Source organism: Sminthopsis crassicaudata, chromosome 3, assembly GCF_048593235.1.
Source record: "Sminthopsis crassicaudata isolate SCR6 chromosome 3, ASM4859323v1, whole genome shotgun sequence".
Classification (NCBI taxonomy): Eukaryota; Metazoa; Chordata; class Mammalia; order Dasyuromorphia; family Dasyuridae; genus Sminthopsis; species Sminthopsis crassicaudata.
The window spans coordinates 18,214,340-18,235,534 of record NC_133619.1 but is presented as its reverse complement, the minus strand read 5'-3'; the positions used below and the strand labels follow the sequence as shown (position 1 = coordinate 18,235,534).

General features: G+C 41.8%; 1 long non-coding RNA gene across 1 annotated transcript; it reads right to left on the bottom strand.

Moving 5' to 3' along the window:
• Positions 1 to 16,931: 16,931 nt before the first annotated feature.
• On the bottom strand, positions 16,932 to 21,195 carry LOC141564796 (uncharacterized). Its single transcript, XR_012488726.1, has 3 exons — positions 21,084 to 21,195; positions 19,453 to 19,628; positions 16,932 to 17,723 (listed from the first exon to the last, which is right to left on the bottom strand). It is a non-coding gene; the product is annotated as an uncharacterized LOC141564796 (long non-coding RNA).

Here is a 21,195-nt window from a genome sequence, read left to right as displayed (position 1 = left end):
TCTTGCCCAGGGCAGTAAAATTGAGAGGGGCAAAAAGTTTGTCCGTGCCTTCCTCCTTCAGCAGCTAGAACACACAAATATCCTAATTTCCCCTCCTGCTCAATTCAATTTATCTCCATTAGGACTGGGCTCATGACTCCACCTGCTCTGGTCATCCGGGATTCTTTTCACCTGGACTTCCACTCCTCAGGGACTCCTCAGGGTCCTTCCTCTCCCCCACCCCAGGACTTCCCATGAGGGTCTTGTCTTTACTCTGGACACTAAATGGCCTTTCTCTCGCTTCGTCGGGCCGGCAGAGCTCTGTTTGAAGTTGGAGGGCTTGTGCCTTAGGATCACAACCCTGAAGAAATTGTCATTTCCCATGCAGACACAAACCCCAGTTACTTTAAGGAACCCCGAGCTGTTACTGGCCGTACTGCGGGGCGCCCACTGCCAAGCCCACCGAGGACGTTCGCTCAGCAGCCGCCTGCCCTTCGTGGCGTCCATCTTTCAGAACTGATACAGAAAGTCTCAATTTGCCAGCGTGGAACGGACTCCTTGTTTCTTCTATGAAACGAAAGGTTTAGGGAAAGGTCAGAGGTAGAAACCACATAAACTCTTGAGAGTTGAATGGACCAGCAGCTGTTTCTAAGGAAGCAAAATTGAACGGCCTGAGCGTTTACTAGAGTGGGGTCTGTCCCAATGCACTGCATCTCTGGGGGCGCAGGTACTCATCTGTTTTTCATAAGTCTGAATTGAGGGCAAAAAGTGAACAGACTCATGTCCAGCCCCACTGCTCCTTGACAAAGTTGCTTTTCTCTTGTTTATTTCTCGTCTGGAGCAGTTCACTGAGCTCGAAAGCTTGGAGAGACCTCAAAAATCATCTCATAAAAACTCTTCGTCTTACAAATGGGGAAACTGAGGGCCAGAGAGAGATAAATTCTGGAATTTAGCACCTACCTTTTCTACCCCCGTTTAATCTATAGGGAGCTGCTTCTTCGTCTGTAAAATGACGAGGTCAATTCCAACTTCAGAATCTGATTCTCTGAGCTAATGAAGATGAGGTAACAGGGGTAAAGAGAGCCCAAAGTCCTCTTCAAATGTTCAGTGGTGAGTGTGACCCCATTTTCTGCAATGGCGCCTCCTTTGAGAAGGCTTCACTAACTCCTCCCCAACCTTCCACCCAGTCAGAATGAGATTTGTTGAAGACTTTACTCGAAAAGGCCGTGGTATCCCTCCGTCTCCCATATCCGGTCCTTCTGATCTGTATTTTGCCACTGGACCCAGACAGCTCTGGAGAGAAAATGAGGCAGGAGACCTGGCCCAGCCTCCCTCCCTCCAATCCAACTCACTTGCATGAAATGGCATCACCCCCATGTCATGATTCTCTTCAAGAACAAAGGACAGACCATAACCCAGATTCTTTCTGTTATTGTCTGCTGGCATTTTTGTTTTTCTTCCCAGGTTATTTTTACTTTTCTAAATCCGATTTTTTTTGTGCAGCAAGAGAACTGTATAAATATGTACACCTATGTTGTATTTAACATATACTTTAACGTCTTTAACCTGTATGGGACTGCCTGCCATGTGGGGGAGGGGGTGGGGGGAAGTTGGAGCAGAAGTGAGTGCAAGGGTCAATGTTGGAAAATGGCCAATACGTGTGTTGTCAATAAAAAGCTATAATAAAAAAATAACAAAGGACAAACACTAAATAAATTCACAGCATCCTATGTGTACCTTTCCTATGGGTCACCCAGGTTCCATTTGGCAACCCAGTGACCGGCCCATCCGCCAGAATAGATTGCGACTCCTTGGGGGAAAGAGCTGTTCCATTCTTGTCTTTGTATCAACAGGGCAGTGCGGAGTCTGCCACCTCGCAATAACCCAGTTAGCTTAATGAACCCTGACTGAACTGAACCGACCACATTGCATTGATCTCTTCTGTATCTTCCCCAGGGTCCACCTCGGCCTCTTATGGGACGGGCAATCAATAAATATTTGTCTGAGGAATTAACGCTTTCCTCCCTGCTCCCCGTTTCCCCCTCCGCCATCAGTGAGTTCTATCTTTAAAAAATAAAAATAAGGATTTTCACAATCATGTCTTTATTCTGCTCTTAAGAAATACACATTTTTGTTTATATGCCATGGACCTCATGGGAAAGTGAGCCAAAGCAAGAAAATTGGTGTCATGGTGGATGCTGCCACCGTGTGGACATTTTAAGAAGTTCCTTCTGCCATGAAATTCTTGGAGCTTTGGGGAAAATTGCATTTATTTCCCCCCAATTATCTGGTCTTGCTGCACCTGTTATTTATTGGTTTCCACCTTGCAAGTCTCTTCTGCATCATTTACTAAAACCCTCCTTGTGCTTACGTCACTGCGGCGCCCCCTTTTCCACTTAGACACCCCCGAGGCAGTAGGGAATCAGCCTGGGATTTCATCAGTAGGAGATAGCCAGGGTAAGAAGAGTCCATCCGAAGTGGAAATCTTCAACATAGAGAAGAGCCAACTCACTGCCAGCTGATCAATGATGGACAGAAACAACTACACCCAGAGAAGGAACACTGGGAAGTGAATGTAAATTGTTAGCACTACTGTCTATGTACCCAGGTTACTTACACCTTCGGAATCTAATACTTAATGTGCAACAAGAAAATGGGATTTACACACATATATTGTATCTAGGTCATACTGTAACACATGTAAAATGTATGGGATTACCTGTCATCGGGGGGAGGGAGTAGAGGGAGGGAGGGGATAATTTGGAAAAATGAATACAAGGGATAATGTTGTAAAAAAATTACTCATGCATATATACTGTCAAATTTATAATTATAAAATTAATAAAAAAAAAAAAAAAAAAAGAAGAGTGCATCTGCCAGCGCAGGGAGCCTCCATCCGAGAGCCCTGTCCTCGAGGGTAGCCTCTAAGGGACCTGCACAAAGTCCCACAACTGTTGGTCCGAAGCAGCACTGGAACCCAGCTTCTCCCCGTCTGCTATCCCTATGCCCCGCACAGCTATCCTAAAATTCACTGTCCTTTCTACGCTGTAGAGCCTCTTCTGCACAAGGAGAAAATCGGAATTCTCAGTCCCTCGGATCCTGTTATTGACACAGAGCACCGGCTCGGGAGCTGGAAGACTCTCATAGTCCTAAATTCACATTTGGCCTCAGACACTTAATAGCTGTGTGAAAGTCCCATAAAGCTGTCTGCCTCAGTTTCCTCATCTGTAAAACAAGTTGGAAAATCAAGTGCAAACCAGTCTCTCTGCCCCAATATTTGTAAATGGGCTCATATTTGACCTCAAATCTTCTCTTGCTGTGTGACCCTGAGCGTGTTACTTAGCCTATTTACCTCAGTTTCCAAAACTAAAATAAGGATAATAACAGCATTTATTTTCCAGAGTTGTTGTAGAGATCATATAAGATACTTATAATATAAGTTATATTATATATATAATATGAACTCACTAATTTATATATAAAATATATAAATATATGAATAGAAATATATGTCAGATAAATAAATAAAATAATAATATATATAAATAAATAAACATATAAATAAACAAATAAATATATATAATATAAATAAAAATAAACAAATAAATATATAGATAAATATATAATATTATATATAAATAAAATAAATAAATATATTTATAAATAAAGTATATATATATATATAAAACACATAGTACTGTGCCTGGCACTATAGTGGGGTGACATCAGTGCTTATTTTCCCCCACACCTTTCTCCTCACATCTTCTAAGGGATGGAGGGATTGCCATCAGTATCTGCGAAGGGAGCTCTCATATTGATGAAATCGAAGGTCCCCAAAGTGGCAAAGGACACAGCTTTGGGGTTGGGATTTTCCAGTAATTTGGGGAGGTCATTTCTTAGAGCTGGGAAATAATTTACTGTCTGAGTTGAATCCTCCATAAGAATCATCCCATGGACTATACGATGATGAATTCTGATGGATGGACGTGGCTCTCTTCAACAATGAGATGATTCAAACCAGTTGCCCTTGTTCAGTGATGAAGAGAGCCATCCGCACCCAGAGAGAGGCCTGGGGGAGCTGAGTGTGGACTGGAACATGGCATTCTCGCTCTCTCTGTTGTTGCTTGCTTGCATTTTTGTTTTCCTTCTCAGTGGTTTTTTTTTCTTTCTAGATCTGATTTTTCTTGTTCAGTAAGATTACTGTATAAATATGTATACATATATTGGATTTAACATAGCTAACATGTATTCATGTATTGGACTACCTGCCATCTAGATAGAGGAAAGGAGGGGGAAAATTGGAACAGAAGGTTTTGCAAGGGTCATTGTTGAAAAATTATACAGGCATGTGTTTTGTAAATAAAAAGCTTTAATAAAATAAATTTTAAAAAGGGATCATCCCGAGGGGCTCAGCCCTGCAGGGCTCCAGAACAGCAGCACCCCTTGGGCTCTGTGGCTCTTGCCCATGAGGCTCCCTGCCTTTCTTCTTCCTCCCCAAATCCTGAACCAGCTTCTTTTACCCTGAACCACCCCCTCCGAGGGCGGAAGGAGAACCCGTTTGGGAGCTCTGGTGTGAAAGCAGTGCAACAAGTGATCAGGAAGCAGATAGAAATCTGCTGCTATCGCTAGGAGCCCAATCCATTTTTATGTCCAAGTTTGCACTCACGTGGCAGACCCCTGGGGGAGAGGCCCGGGAAGAGCCAGTGACCTGAGACTCTGAGAACTCTCCCTGAGGCAAGGAAAAAGTATCCCAGCCCAGCTGCCAGGCCAGAGAGGAGAGCTGGGCCGGATCCAGCTGGGTGGCACACATGCAGGATGAGTTAGCAAGTTCCCCAGGACAGGAGTCCGATGGAACAGTGCTGGTGAACGTGGGAGCATCATGTTGCATGGTCTGCAAGGGCAAACGAGAGGGACCCCGAGAAATATGGGGAGACGTGTATGGAGCCACTTGGGCAAAGTAGAGAAAGTCAGGAGAATACTTCAGTCAATAACTATAGAATTGTGACCAGAAATCGGAGGAAATCAGAAGGAAAAGCTGAGGGGTTGTAATGACCAGCAATGAGGCAGTCCCCCTCTTTTTTGATTGAGAACAAGGAGGGCAGGACGCTGTCCAATGTAGTCATTATGTTGGGTTTGTTTTTCTTAGTTTACATGAAGGGCTCAGCTGGGGAGAGATACATCTGGAAATGAATGTTATTGGGAAATTTTAAATATACATAATTTTTTTTTTAAATTAAGCTTTTAGAGGCCAAGAATTCCACCTGCTTTTTGTATAGTACCTAACAGGTTATTCTGCACAATTACATATTTAATAGATGGTGATGTACATCAGCTGAGTCACAAAGGAGAGAATGGCAAAAAAAATAAAATAAAAATGAAGGCAGAGGGAAAAGTGAGGAGGGAAGAGTCTAATCCTTTCATCATGAAAAGCTGAACCAGGAAATGCCACGAGGCTTCTATCAAGACCACGTAGAACTAAGAAGGCTTTGATTCAGAGAAGTAGCTAAGAAGAAAAGTCGGCCCAGAGACAACTAACTGAAGACGGTCTTCAGCAAGCAGACCGGAGACCAGCCCGGGACAAGTGTTCCCAAGGCCCAGCCCTGTGTCTGCCACGTCTTCCCAGGAGTCCAAGCACTCTGCATGGGTGGAGAAGGCTTCCTACAAGTTGTGTCCACTGGACAGCTGGACAGAGACAAAGTGGGGAAAGTCCGGGAGGGGTGGGATTTGCCACTTTACTCTGTGTGCCTCAATTTCTTCCTCCGTAAAGGAAGTATAAAACAATAGCATATTATTTTATATAAATATAACATATTATGTTATTAATATATAATATTTAATTACTGATGCAATATTATATATATAATATATAAATATAGCCCAGGTTTGTTGTGGAGATCAAAAGAGATAACATGTAAAGTCCTCTCTTTAGAGAAGGGAATAAGGCTAAATCCTGGCCACTATTATTGTCACACAATTCAAATCCAGACTCTCCTTGGGCTACAGAGGCTATACTTTCTCCAAGGAGAATCTCCTGGACTCAAACTGGCTCCCGGCCGGGCCACATCGGCCTCTCTGGGCATTTTCTCCCAGCTGATTTCTTCCCTCCTTTGCCATCTTGGGCAAACCCAAGAGTCCCTCCCTAAGCCTTGCCAGGGTTACTACCTTTCCCATGGAGCCCACCACGCCAGGGACAAGGATGCAGAAGTCAGAGTTCCCTTTTTGGGGTTTTTCCCTTTGCCTCCAGCTTCCGGACCTGTGCCTTCACTCTGGACACAGGGGCAAATGTGAGAAACAGCAGGACCAAATGGACCTGGAAGGAGAGGACCTTGAGTGATTGTGTGACTGGGGGTCAGTCTTTTGCTTTCTGAGCCTCAATTTTCCTCTCTAGGAAATGGGGAGAGTACTAGCTACATCACCTGCTCATGGGGATATTTCAAGGAAAATATTTTATCAGCTTGTTGATCGACAGTATTTTCTAAGTGCCTACTGTGTGAAAGCCAGTTGGTTTGAAGATTATATCAACAAAAATGGAGCAACCCCTGCCCTCTAGGAGGGCATTCTGGGGTGGGAGGTGTAGGTCAACATACTCCATTTTTAAGGAAACACACCATACATAAATCAATCAAAAAGCATTTATTAAGGACCTACTATGTGCTATAAACTATGTTAGACTCCAGGACTGCAAAAAGAATCAAACTATTTCTACTCCCAGGAGCTCACATTCCAACAAAAGAGAGTCAGAGTTGTTTTTAGTGGATCTGTTTGCTTTTCTGGAGGGGGCACTGAGTGCTCGAGGAAAAAGGGAGGGTCCCAAGGAGACAGAACTTAACCTTAGCTTTGAAAAGATCCAGGAGATGGAAGGCATGCTAAGGGTGGGGCACAGTCTGTTCTATGGCAGAGAGGCTGGTGTTGGGTGCACAAAACACCAAGAGGGCAAAGCGGGCTATGAAAAGAGTGTGCAAGGGTATAATGGGAATCATATTGCTGGAAGGAGAACATTTGGGACTTGGTATTTTTTAAAAGAATGTTAAAAATAAAATTTTAGATTAAAGTAAATTTAAATTTTTTTAAAAGAACAGTTTATGATCCACCTGAAATTATACAGTAGATCTATCTAAAATATGAAAATCTTAAAATTTCAAGAGGAGAGTCTTTTTATACCAAAGGCAAGAAAAAGCCACTGAAACTTCTTGAGTAAGATCAGACTGTGCTAATTAGTGGGTGATTATGGTCTTCACCATTGGGCCCATCTTCTTACACTCAAAAACCCAACCACCACTGGTCTTACACTGCGAGCACAAGGAAGTCCCTTTTCTCTGGCTGTGGCTCTTGCCTGGATCTCTCCTTCCTATCTGCTCCCTGGCTTCCCCGACTCCCTTCAAATCTCAGCTAAAATCCCGCAGTCTTCAAGAAGCCCGATCTGATTCCCTTCACTTCCAATGTCTTCCCTCTGTGGATCACCTCCAATTATCTTCTATATATCTTTGTAATTGTTGCTTAACCACTTTTCAGTCAGGTCCAACTCTCCATTACCCCATTTGGGTTTTACTGGCAAAGACTGTGGCTTGCCTTTTCCTTTTCCAGCTCATTTTACAGAAGGGAAAATGGAGGCAAAGAGGATGAAGTGGCTTGTCCAGGGCTACACCGCCAGTAAGCTTTTGGGTCAGATTTGAACTCAAAAAGATGAGTTTTCCTGATTTGTGGAGCTTTGTGCGTTATGGCACCACCTAGCTACCCGATATATCATATTTGCACATAATGATTTGCCTGTTTCTTCCTTTAGAATGTAAGCTCCTTGAGAGCAGGGGCTGCTTTTGCATCTTTACCCTCTGGCATCTAATAAGTGCTTGATAAATGTTTATTGACTTGACAACAATTATATGAGTTACTACCAGTGTGATAGTCTTCTAATCCATCTCCCTATTTTAGGTAAGATTACTTTTCAATTATCCCATAGGAAAAGTTGCATTCCATATGGATAAAAGGAACACAAATGATGGAATCAATGAACAAATGAATCAATGAAGCGTTTATCACAAACTTAACTATGCGCCAAGCACTGTGGTAAATACTGGAAATATAAATACAAAGCTGAGACACTCTGAACTCAAGAAAGTCCCGTATTAAGAGGGAGAAGGGAAAAAAAAAAAAAATATATATATATATTAGGAGGATGCAACAGCAAGGCGGATGGTAAGAGCCAGGGAAAGGTCCAGAAGGTGACCATCATGAATAAATTATTATAGTAGGTACCTCCATGAGCTTCAAAAGTTTAGGGCTAAAAGTCACTGGTCCAAGTTGCTTATTTTACCCAGGAGAAAACGGAGGCCAGACAGGTGTATGACTTGCCCATTATGTCCCACTGCACATAAATCCTGCTTCCCCAAGGTTCCTTGAGGAAATAGAGTGAGCAGTTATTCCGCATTGCAGTCAAATAATCAGGCATCTATTAAAAACTGCAGGCAAATGTATTGTGAGGGAGCAGAAGGCGATTTGCATTTTGGAGCAGGCCCAGGCCCTGGGAGGAGCACACGTGCTCCCCCTCACCAAAGGTGGTACCCGCGCTCTACCTCCTCCAAGGCAGTACTGCCATTTGTCTCAGAACTCCGGAAATCCTCAGTCACCTGCGGAGCTCGCCATGCCTTGTACCTGTTAGTGCCTATTAGAAACATCCTAATGTGGGAAAACCTTCGAACATCCCGGATAGAGGAATCCATTTAAGCAACGATGCAACAGATATCGAGCTGTTACCATGTTAGAAGCTCCCGGAAATGATGTCATCGGCCCCTGCCCTGAGTAAGAGGCTCTCTGTTCCATGGGAAAAATCTGATTCACAAATGACTATAATACAAGGAGAATGTGACGAGAAACAGAGGAGGGAGAGGTGATTTTTGGCTAGGAGAATCAAGGAAGACTTCCCAGTGGAACAGACATTTGAGTTGAGCTTTGAAAAATAAGTTTGGGGTCTCAAACCCACGTTTTTGGGTAGCAGAGGTAGAATCTTAGAAATGAATAGAATCAGAAAGGTCAGAAATGTGACTTTGGCTGTCTGTGAAAGAGACTGTTTCTTTATGGGCTGCCTTAGGAGCAAGAATTCCTAGTTTCTCTTACTGAGACAACTATCAGATCCTGCCCCCTAATTCTCCTCTGAGCTAAACACTGAACCTTCAAACGATCCTCGAGCCTTTCACCATGGTAGTCGTCCACCTTGGGGTGTTTATTGACGTCCTTCCTAAAGATCTGATCCAGGGCACTGTCTAACAAGAACATCATTTCTCTGATCCCAGATATTATATGTCTTAATGTAGTCCATGATCCCGTTATTTTTTTTTTTTTTTGGCTACCTAACTGTACAATTCCCTTTGTATGTTTTGAAAGTCAATGTTTCAAACCCAACTGGAAGACTTTACATTTGTCTCTATCATATTTAACTTGATCTGATTCATCTCAACATTCTAGCTAGTCTTTGGGGTTCTGATTCCGTTCTTTAATCTATTTGATCTCCTCTTAATTCTGCATCCTTTGAAAATGTGATAAACATGTTTTTATTGAAGGCACGGATGATAATGTTTAATAGCAGATGGCCAGACAGAGATCCCTGGGATACTCCACTGGAGATGCTTTTCCAAGCTGACACCAAATCATTAACGACTCCTCTCTGGCTTCTGCCAGTTCAGAATCTGCCTAAATAAATTAGGGTCTAACCCAGTTCTTTCCAGATTTTTAAAAAGGAGCAGAAGGAACATTATTAAATGTTAAATATTAAAATCTAGCTTAACTACCAGTCTAGAATTCCCATGAATAAAATAAGTGACTTTGGACCAGAGTTTCGGATTGTTGTTGAAGACGCCATGCTGGTTTTTGGAGATTACTGCTTCCTCCCTAGCTGGATATTATCCATCCCTTCTAGAATATGCTCCAGAATTTCCCCAAGAATTGAAGTCACCTCACTAATCCACAATCTATAATTCATAACACTCCAGTCTATTTTTTTTAACTGAGATAATATTCGCACTTCTCCGGTCCTGTGACACAACTCCAAGTCCCAGGGATTTTTCCAAGATCACCAGCCATGGCTCATCAATCCTATCTGCCAAGTCTCTCAATCACTTCCAATCTCATTTATCTGGGCCTTGGAGCAGCCATGTGCTCTTTCTGTCTCCTCCTTAGCTTAGGTATCAGCTCACAATAGGTCATTTTTGGCCTGGCCTTTTCAGTCTAGGAATTATTTCCCTTGCAACAGAAGCAAAGCAAAAGTCGGGCATCTCTATCTTTCATTTGATGTCCATTCTTGCCGCCTCAGCCTCAAGTAGTGGCTCCTTTTGGACCCAATGTAGCCTTAAAATAATCCTCCCAAACATGGTGCTAACATGAGCTCATTCTGAGACTGACTGCCAGGCCCTTGAATCCACCGCCTATTAACTGACTTTATTTCTAGCTTCCTTCTGTTAGAGAGGTTGGTGAATGGAAACTCAGGATCAAGGTATTAAACCACATTTTTGCACATTCTCTGACTATACAGAACTATATTAATATGATTTATTATTACTTTAACTCAAGTACTTGATTTTCAGGACAACTAATGAAAAAAAAAAAGGACTTGACAAGAATACGATAGGATTTTTGTTTAACTGTATACTAAAGGTTTGTGATACCAGTGACTGACATCTTCCTGACTTCAAACTGGCCTGAGACTCATTAGCTGCGAGACCCTGAGCAAATCACTTAACCTTTTTTTTTTTCCCCTCAGTTTCCTCATCTGTAAAATGAACTGGAGAAGGAAATGGAAAACCACTCCAGGGTCTTTGCCAAGAAAACCACAAATGAGATCACTAAGAAGTCTGTCAAAACCCTTCCTAGTTTGACTCCAACCTTCATTTCCAGGCTTATTGTCCATAATTCCCCTTCTCACACACAATGCTCTGACCAGCTTCCCTTCTAATCCTTCCTCACACAACATACTATCTCCTACTGCCTTTATATGGTGACTTTCCCACCCTTAGCCCTTTGCCTGAATGGCACTCCTTCTTTATATTCACTTTTTAGAATATTTCTTGTCCTTCAAGGGTCACCTCCAGCTAATATTTACCCAAGGTCTTGCTTAATCCTCTGGTGGCAGCTACCTTCACTTCAAAATTATATTATTTACTTTTTATACTTGTGTGCACATACACACATGTACTTGCCTTTATTAGATTGTCAACTCCTTGGAGGCAATTTGTTTTTCTCTTCATTTTCCTAGTATTTGACCCAGGGCATTTGAAAATGCTCACTGATTGGCTGATTGATCAGAAGGAAAACTTCCCACACGCTAGGACAACGACAGTTTTTTGGAAAGGACACAAAACCAGAGATAGAAATACTTCAGAGGGAGATAAGAAAAAAAGCATTTCTGTCTGTTACCCATGCCCTAAGACTCTCCTATGATCCTGATCTATTCCTGGGGGTGGATCCACAAATGAATCCATTCTTGTTTTTGATTGGGTTGAGGCCACTTTGAATTAGTGCAGGAAAATCTCCAAATATTGCTTATGACGAGGTTTTCCCAAATGTCAGCAACATGTTCCTCAGCTTCCAATGTACAATATTGGGTAACTATAATCATAATTGTAACTAGTATTGATAAAACTCTTGGAAATTCAAAAAATACTTTTAAAATATTTCTTATTTGATCTTCACAATCCCATCGAAGAGAATTTTATCCCTTTTTTACATATGAGGAAACTAAGGCAGCTCTGGTTCACGTAACCTTTTAAGTGTTCAGGTCAGGACTTGAACTCAGCTCTTCCTGACTTCAAATGACTTCTCTTTCCACTGTGCCATCTAGAGCCTTATTTGGTACCGCATAGTCTTTATTTCCCCCATATGTCATACATAAGTTACTAAAGAGCCCATGAACAAAAACAGAAAGAATTCAAATAGTCCCTCAGTGCCTCCAGAAAGGGGCTGAACTTGGTGCTGTTGGGACAAATTTCTGTCATTCTGGTGCATTCATTCTCCGTTCAGCCACTAACGCCAGTTTCCTAAATCACAGAGTCTAATTCATGGCACCCTCTTATTCATTAAATTCCAGTGATTTCCTATTGCCTCCAGGAGCAAATGTAAAATATTCTGGTTGGCATTCAATGCCCCCTTCTACCCTTCCAGTCTTCTTATGTCTTATTCCTCAATATGCACTGTTTGACCTAGAAGCCTCCTGGCTGTTCCATGATCAAGATGTTCCACCTCTCAGTTCTTGGCATTCCCCGTCCCCCCAAACATCCCTACAATGTTCTTCCATCGCCTCCTTTACGTCCCATCTAAAATTCTACCTTCCACAGGAAGTTTTCCCAACCCCTCGGAAATCCCCTGGGTCCTTCCAGGCATCTTATATATGTAGACTGTTGATGAGCTTTGAGGGCAGGGAACGTCCTTGGGCACTTAATAAATGTTTGTTGAATAAACAAATGGATCCCTCTCCCCCAGTCTTTCCTGGTATCCTCAAAGACTTGTAGCACTGCTCAGTGGCTTTGACCTCCCTCCAGAAGACAAACCTAATTTGGAAATAGCTGGACAAACAATTTGGAACTATGCTTTCTGATGAACTGAGTGGTTAACTCTCCAAGTAGACACTGAGCCAGAAATAAAAGAATTGTCCTCCTCCTCTAAGGAACACACTTTGTCAGAAAACCTCCCACTAGAAAGTTTAGGATGCAAACTCTCAAACTTAGAAATTCTTGAACTTGGGGTCCCCAATCAATACCAATTCCCAAAGCCAGAACTATCCAAGAAGTGTCCCTTCTCTGGCTAGAAAGTTCGGTTCTGGGATCACATTGCCTTGTGAATTCAAAATCATTCTCCCCTCTGCAGAGGAGTTTGGAGGTCTGGGATAGTGTCCTTGAACTCTCCTCCCGGTCTGACCCCCATTTTCCACTGCTACGTACTTTCCTCGTCTGAGAAAATATACCTATATACACGTGTACACACACATTCATATACACATATAAGTATGTACACTAAATATACACGCATTGAGTATGTCCACTCCATTTCTTGGACCTGTGGGGAAGAGGAAAAAGAGAGTAGCAACAAGTGGACAGGTGGCTTAGACTGCTTAAGATGCTACCTATCTCAAGGTATCTGTCTATCTATCACAATTCATAAACTGTCACTTCATCACTTTTCTTTCTTTTACTACAGTTTAGATGTATTTCTTGGGACCAAAACAGGTTACTTTGAGCATCCATGATACTGTAAAAAAAAAAAAATTCACTAGATTTAAATGAGCTTTTTTTATAAAGGGGGCTATCTTGTTTTAGCGAAAGTGTCTATCTCCTTCAGAAGGTAACATAATTGTCTGCACCATGAAGCTCCTAATAAATATCCGTTACATGATGAATGAAAAAAATGAACAAATGAAATGAAAAAAACAAATATACATGCATGCATTCTTTTTTTCCAATAATTATCTTTTTATTAATTTTATAATTATAATTTTTTGACAGTATATATGCATGAGTAATTTTTTTACAACATTATTCCTTGTATTCATTTTTCCAAATTTTCCCCTCCCTCCCTCCCTCCCCTAGATGACAGGCAATCCCATACATTTTACATGTGTTACAGTATAACCTAGATACAATATATGTGTGTAAATCCAATTTGCTTGTTGCGCGTTAAGTATTAGATTCCGAAGGTATAAGTCACCTGGATAGATAGACAGTAGTGCTAACAGTTTACATTCACTTCCCAGTGTTCCTTCTATGGGTGTAGTTGTTTCTGTCCATCATTGATCAGATGGAAGTGAGTTGGATCTTCTTTATGTTGAAGATTTCCACTTCCATCAGAATACATCCTCATACAGTATTGTTGTTGAAGTGTACAGCGATCTTCTGGTTCTGCTCGTTTCACTCAGCATCAGTTGATTTAAGTCTCTCCAGGCCTCTCTGTATTCCTCCTGCTGGTCATTTCTTACAGAGCAATAATATTCCATAACCTTCATATACCACAATTTACCCAACCATTCTCCAACTGATGGACATCCATTCATCTTCCAGTTTCTAGCTACAACAAAAAGAGCTGCCACAAACATTTTGGCACATATATGTCTCTTTCCGCTCTTTAGTATTTCTTTGGGATATAATCCCAGTAGTAGCGCTGCTGGGTCAAAGGGTATGCACAGTTTGATAACTTTTGGGGCATAATTCCAGATTGCTCTCCAGAATGGCTGGATTCTTTCACAACTCCACCAACAATGCATCAGTGTCCCAGTTTTCCCACATCCCCTCCAACATTCATCGTTATTTTTTCCTGTCATCTTAGCCAATCTGACAGGTGTGTAGTGGTATCTCAGAGTGGTCTTAATGTGCATTTCTCTGATCAGTAGTGATTTGGAACACTCTTTCATGTGAGTGGATATAGTTTCAATTTCATCATCTGAGAATTGTCTGTTCATATCCTTTGACCATTTATCAACTGGAGAATGGTTTGGTTTCCTATAAATCAGGGTCAGTTCTCTATGTATTTTGGAAACATGCATGCATTCTTATACCATCATTGATGTCTTTATTCTTAAACTCCTCCACTGTATACGAGCACTCATTCATTCTTATAATCATACATGTTTATAATCCATATAGAACAGTGGGCTCCCACTGGGGAGACCAAGGGTGGTACGGAAATGGTGAGGGGTCACCATTTAGTAAAAAAGCTGGAGAGAGCTCAAGAGAAAAGCAAAGTTTATTGTACATTCTCGCGAGAAGGGTGTCCCACTCCTCGAGCAGACAATGGAAGAGAGGAAGCGCCTCCTGTGGGCAGGACAGCACCTTTAATCCCTAACGCTAACACCCCCTCCCCCCACTGACCCTCATCCTCATTGGCTGAGAGTCTTACATTCTAAACGCGAGATCTACCCATGAAATGAACTTGACCAATAAGTACATAGTTGCCCATATTTGGCTGAAATAGGGAGATGTCATAGGAGGGGAAGGCAATTATATCCTGGACTCCATGTTTAGAGTCCTTCAGGCCTCCTCAAACTCTGAGGTAGATGAAGCCTTACTCGATTTTCACAACTGTCTTGAAAGATCTCCCCTACTCTCATTCAGGCTGATGGTCTCAGAGAGAAATGAGGAATTGCAGAGAGCCTAAATCTCCCAAAGATGCTACAACTGGATCCTCCATGTAAGCAAATTTAATCTAGTGAACATAATAGTGTCTATCCAGCTTGACCTACATAGGATGAATCTTAAGCTCATAGATTTGAACCTAAAGGAGCCTCGGTTTTCTTATCTATAAAATGGAGCTAGTAATAATTTCAGTACTTATCATGGTACTTATTTGTTGATACTTATGAAGCTCAAATACTATAAGATTATGTAAGCCTAATCTATTTGTATTATCATCCTTCTAAATTCCATGACTTTCATGAACTGTTTCCTGAGCAAACAGGGATTTCCTTCTCTTTCTTATCCATTGCTGCTGGGTCGTTTTTCAGTCGTGAATAGCTCTCTGTGATCCCATTCGGCAAAGACACTGGAGAGCTTTGCTATCTCCTTCTCTGTTTCTTATATGTAGTAAAAATAAGAAATAAAAAATAGCTCTTCTGTGTTCCCATACTCATTTCCTGTCATCCTTTCTGTAGAGATGGGGGCTTGAGCTCAGTCACAGCGGAGCACAGAGCACACGCGTGAGACCCTGGGCAAACAAACAGATCCTGTGAGCTCCGACCACCAGAGCTCCACCCAAAGGGACAAGGAGGCTCCGGCTAGATGCTGATGAGCATCCACCTCTGCCTCTGCTGGTTCTGTGCGCATTCTCCCCTGTGCAACACTACGAATCAAATAAAGCACAGGCAGCTTGACGCTGCATCCCAGCACCGATTCTAGCCCTGACCCTGACCTTGAACCCAGGTATAGACAGAGCTTCGGGAGCTCCTCTCCCAGGAGTTACACCGGCTGTATTCCTCTGTCCTTTGCAATTCTTGCTAACTCTCCAGGGCCTTGAAGATAAGCTTAATAAAAGTTGGTTGATTTACTGAAACTCTGTTCCCTTCCTCTGATCTGGAGACCGAAGGCTTAGGAGATAAAAAATCCCTCTTGACTTGGTTATGTAACAATCATTATTGTGAAGGCCCGGATTTCAGACAGGGTGATTTGGTGCATGCTGGCTCAGGCTGAGGAAGAAATCTTAGGCTATCAATTGGAGATTTTTCTTTGCCAAATGCGAGGATCATTATAGAACTCTGTTTTCCTGAGTTTGCCTCATTTAGTTTTCAAGATCATTAACTCCTGGCAAAACTTGGCTTTTTCTTTCCAAATAAGTTTGGGCTGCTAAAAATGCTAATAAAGGTATAAAGGATGTATTGAGGCTAATTTACATAATAGCTACAAATCTCAGGACGTTACATGTTCACGACTCTGAATATTTCATTAACATGGTATAGTTAAGCACTAACATTTTTCTTCCCCCACTAAGCTGAAGGCAAAGCCAGGGAACACAGACTTTGGCATTCCCTCTCCGACGGGAAGAGTTTAGCATGTGGGCCCAGAAATGGACTCCGTTCCAAGGAACGGTCCCGTTAAATTCGGAGGGGCTCATCACCCGGGTGGCCACAAGATAATGAATGATTGCCCATAGTCATTGTTAGAGAGGTGACTATCTTATGCTGGGTTGAATATTCACATTCCAAAATTATATAATTGTAGGTAACCAGTGGTCCCAGTGGATAAAGCACTGAGACTAGAATTGGAAAGACCCGAATTCAAATCCAGTTTCAAATGCTTCCCAGTTATGTAATTCTGAGGCATTAATAAACATGCCACGGGGCAGCTAGGTGGCGCAGTGGAGAGAGCACCAGCCCTGAATTCAGGAGGACCCGAGTTCAAATCTGGTCTCAGACACTTAGCACTTCCTAGCTGTGTGACCCTGGGCAAGTCACTTAACCCCAGCCTCAGGAAAAAAAATATGCCTCGGCTTCTTCATCTGTAAAATGGGGATAATAATAGCATCCAAGGGTTGTTTTGAGAAACAAATAATAATTCTAAAGTGCTTAGCACAGTATCTGGCATGTAGTGAGTATTATATAAGTGGTATTATTAGTACAAAATCACAGATCTTTCATAAGGTGAAGTCATGATTTTCACCTTCAGAAATTTGTCTGGATTCTGCATTAGTTAATTATTAGAGAAGTAGTCTGCTATCAGGGAATGAAGTACCTTTTATACACAGTGATTTCACTCAGTATGTTAAACTGCTGGATGGAAAAACTGTACACAAAGCAAATGTTTGTATATCAAATCATATTTTCCAATGGATATTTTTCAGAGGTGTGTGAGAAAAAAAATTATCCCAGACACATGGTTTGGAATTGCAACAATTTGTAATGAACTGAAATTCTTATGATTGCAAGGAAGTTAGATAGGAATGGAAGGCTCTGGATGGTGGGTGTGAGTGAGAATCAGTGTTTTGTCATAATGGGTTTCAGGAGGGAAATGGTGTACAAATTCACAGTATTAAAAGCCACTTCCCAAGAGATCAATGGTCAAATAATATGTTTAAGTGATTATAAAATAAAAAATACAATCAACAAATATCTAAAAAAATGTTCAAACTTGCAAATGAGCCCAGAAATGTACAATTAAAGCACTCTGAGGTCATATTTCACACCCATCAAATTTTCCAAAGATATAAAATTTGTTGTTGGTACTTATACTAACCATGTTAGTTGACTGGTGAGGGTGAGGCTGGGAATGGGTCCAACCACTCTGGAAAATAAAACAGAACTGTGTAAGAAAAGCTATAAAATTGTTCATGCCCTTTGATGCAGCCATCCCACAACTAGGTTTATATTCCAAAAGAGATCATTGTCAGCAGGAAAAGACCTCTCTCCGTACAAAAATATTCATATCTCTATCTGCAATATTATGAGCAGTGAAAATGTTGGAGAGCAGCTGCCAGTGAGAGGGAATGGTCAAGCCAACTGAATATTTCTGAATATAAGAAACAAAAAATACGAAAAGTTGAAGGTAGACCAAAAATCTTGTTTGAAGTGATATACAGATGAAAAGAGACAAAGAAACACACATAGGGACTACAACATGGTTGTAGAAAGTGTTTTTAGATGGGAATAAAATCTGATTTTAAAAATAAGCATTGTTAGGAATGAATGAATGAATAGCACTTATTAAGCATTGTTCCAAGCTCTGGGGATGCAAATATGAAAGTCCCTGCCCTCAAGGAGCTTACATTCAGTGCTTAGCTTGCCTGTTTAAATGCTTATTTAAAGCCAGACATTCGAATGGAGAAGACAACATGTGTGGAAGAGAAGTGGTCAGGGGAAGTCACTACAACTAATGTATTTATGTTAATGTATGGACCTTCTTCTTTTCGTAGTGGCTAGAAACTGGAAGATGAATGGATGCCCATCGATTGGAGAATGGTTGGGTAAATTGTGGTATATGAAGGTTATGGAATATTATTGCTCTGTAAGAAATGACCAGCAGGAGGAATACAGAGAGGCTTGGAGAGACTTACATCAACTGATGCTGAGTGAAATGAACAGAACCAGAAGATCACTGTACACTTCAACAACAATACTGTATGAGGATGTATTCTGATGGAAGTGGAAATCTTCAACATAAAGAAGATCCAACTCACTTCCAGTTGATCAATGATGGACAGAGGTAGCTACACCCAGAGAAGAAACACTGGGAAGTGAAAGTAAATTGTTAGCACTACTGTCTTTCTACCCAGGTTACTTATACCTTCAGAATCCAATTCTTTCCGTGCAACAAGAAATTTGGTTTTACACACAGATATTGTACCTAGGATATGCTGTAACACATTTAATATGTATGGGATTGCCTGTCATCTAGGGAAGGGAGTAAAGGGAGGGGGGGGGGAATTTGGAAAAGTGAATACAAGGGATAATGCTATAAAAAAAATTACCCATGCATATGTACTGTCCAACAAATTTATAATTATAAAATTAATAAATTAAATAATAATAATTTTAAAAATGTATGGACCTTCCCCTTCTTCTGCCAAGTAGTCAACTATAGAAATGCAAGACCGCCATTTGTGATCAGTCCTATCACTTTTTATGCTATTTTGTTTATCTGTTATAGAGAATGGTGAATTGAATGGGATTTGTATGACGCGCAAATATAAAATTTATCAATAAAAGAGAGAGGACATCAGAGAGGACACGTTTTAGGGAACTGGAAGTAAGCTAGTTTTACAGTGAGAATGAGGGATAATAGATGATCAGGACACAAAAAAATCAAGATCCCCTGCTCTAAGTAGCTCTGGTTCTTCCGATCCTAATGTTTGCCACATGGAATGTTTCCTCCTGGTCAATGGGCCATTTCTAGACACTTCATTCCCCCAGACCTCTGGGGAGAGCCCTAAATCCTTTCCCACTAATCCAAAGTCAGCACATTCATTAATAACATTCAGTTTCATTAATCACCAAGAATGTAGAAATTCACTCACTTTCCAGCTGGCCTCTTCCGAGCCAAATGAGGAATTTTCTTGTTTTTCTCTTTCAAAAAGACTTAAGGTAAAGCCAGCGGCTTCAGTTTTCTACTCCAAAGACATCTCTGCACCAAGAGCATCATCCACCTTTTGGATCAGTAACTGTTACCGCCAGAAAGGACGAATTCACAGATCTGGAAAAAGAAAGCCGTGGAAAATCTGACACAGCTGCTTATATTTCAATTATTTTTTACTAATTACTTACTAATTATTATTTATTTAAGCTCATTATTCTATGCTTCTTCTCAGAGCCAATTATCAGTATATACGGAGTACTCTCTGTCTCTCTCTGATCTAATCCATCCTCCACAGAGCAGCCAAAGCAATCTTATTAAAGCTCAGAGCCGACCATGTCCCTCTCCTGCCCATTAAACTCCAGGTTCTTCCTGTTACATTACGTAGAGTTCTTGCCTGGCCCCTCTGGCCCTTCATGTTCCTCACACGCCACATTTCATCACCCAGCTTTGCTCTGGCTTTCCCTCTACCTGTGATGTCCCTCCTAGCCTTTACCTCCAAGAATTCTTAATGTCCTCCAATGCTCAAGGTTAGCCAGAATGAATAAGAAGGCAGCCAAAAATGATGCTCTGTAATAGGGGCAAGGAGTTGCAGCTGGAGTTCCACAGTGATGAGGACCTGAAAGAAGGGCCTGGACATGGACTTCTTTGGCCAGAGGGAGAAGGGACCGGGACACTGACGTTTCACCAGCTAAGTTGTTTTGCCTAGCTACCGAAAGTCCCCAAAGAAAGCTTGGGAATCCCAGAATTTAGAACAGTTCCCAAATAGTCTGAGGCTGGGAATAATATCTGGTCTGCCTCAAGCAATTCATGGGTCTGGAGCTGAGGACAAGGTCAGCTCAAATATTGCCTCCTCCATGAAGTTTTTCCTGATTGACTCAGCTAATAGTGCCAGCCCACAAAAGTCACCTTGTGTTCATCTGCATGTTGTGATAAGCCTACTAGCTCTACCTTTAGAACAGAAGTTCCTTCGAGGCAGGTATTCTTTATTTGTATCCCCAGTGCCTGGAATTAATGGATGTTGGCTGCCTGATTGACTGAATGAGAGAAGGGAGCAGAGAAGCAGGTGAGTGATATAGATTGAGAGCTGACTGGTAGTCATTAAAATAAATACAAATCTTTGTAAGAATGTAAAAGGGGGGGGGGGACAGATTAGACCAGGGCAAAAACAGTGTTTTCTCTTTCCCTAGGCATCTTTGAGAAAGGCTGGTCATGGGTTAAATCGGTCTCTGGAAAGGCAATCCAGTTGGATTACGTAGCCTCAGGAGTCCCAATCGGAGATTCTGGGACTGCTGGGTCCGAATTAAATTCATTGGAATATTGTGTGTTCCAATCCAATGGCCTCTCTGAGGATTATCATCATCCCCATTTTGCCCATGAGGGCTTGGGCTAAGAGAGGGGATGCTGCCCTTGACCTCACTGAAGTAACAGACCAGACTCACTCTCCCCATTGGCAGAATTCCCATTCAGATCCTCCTGACTCCAGGACTAACAGGCCATCCTCCATACCACCTTCAGGTCGCCTTCTCTCTCTCTGCCTCCTCTGTGGCAGGTATTATCATAAGCTGCACTTACCTCCATAGTGCTCTTTGCAAAAATCTCTCATGAGCACTTTGATGTAAGAGGATCTTGTGAAATGTGTGAAACGATGCTTCACTTGGTCGTTGGCTAAGGCTCTCCTGGTTAG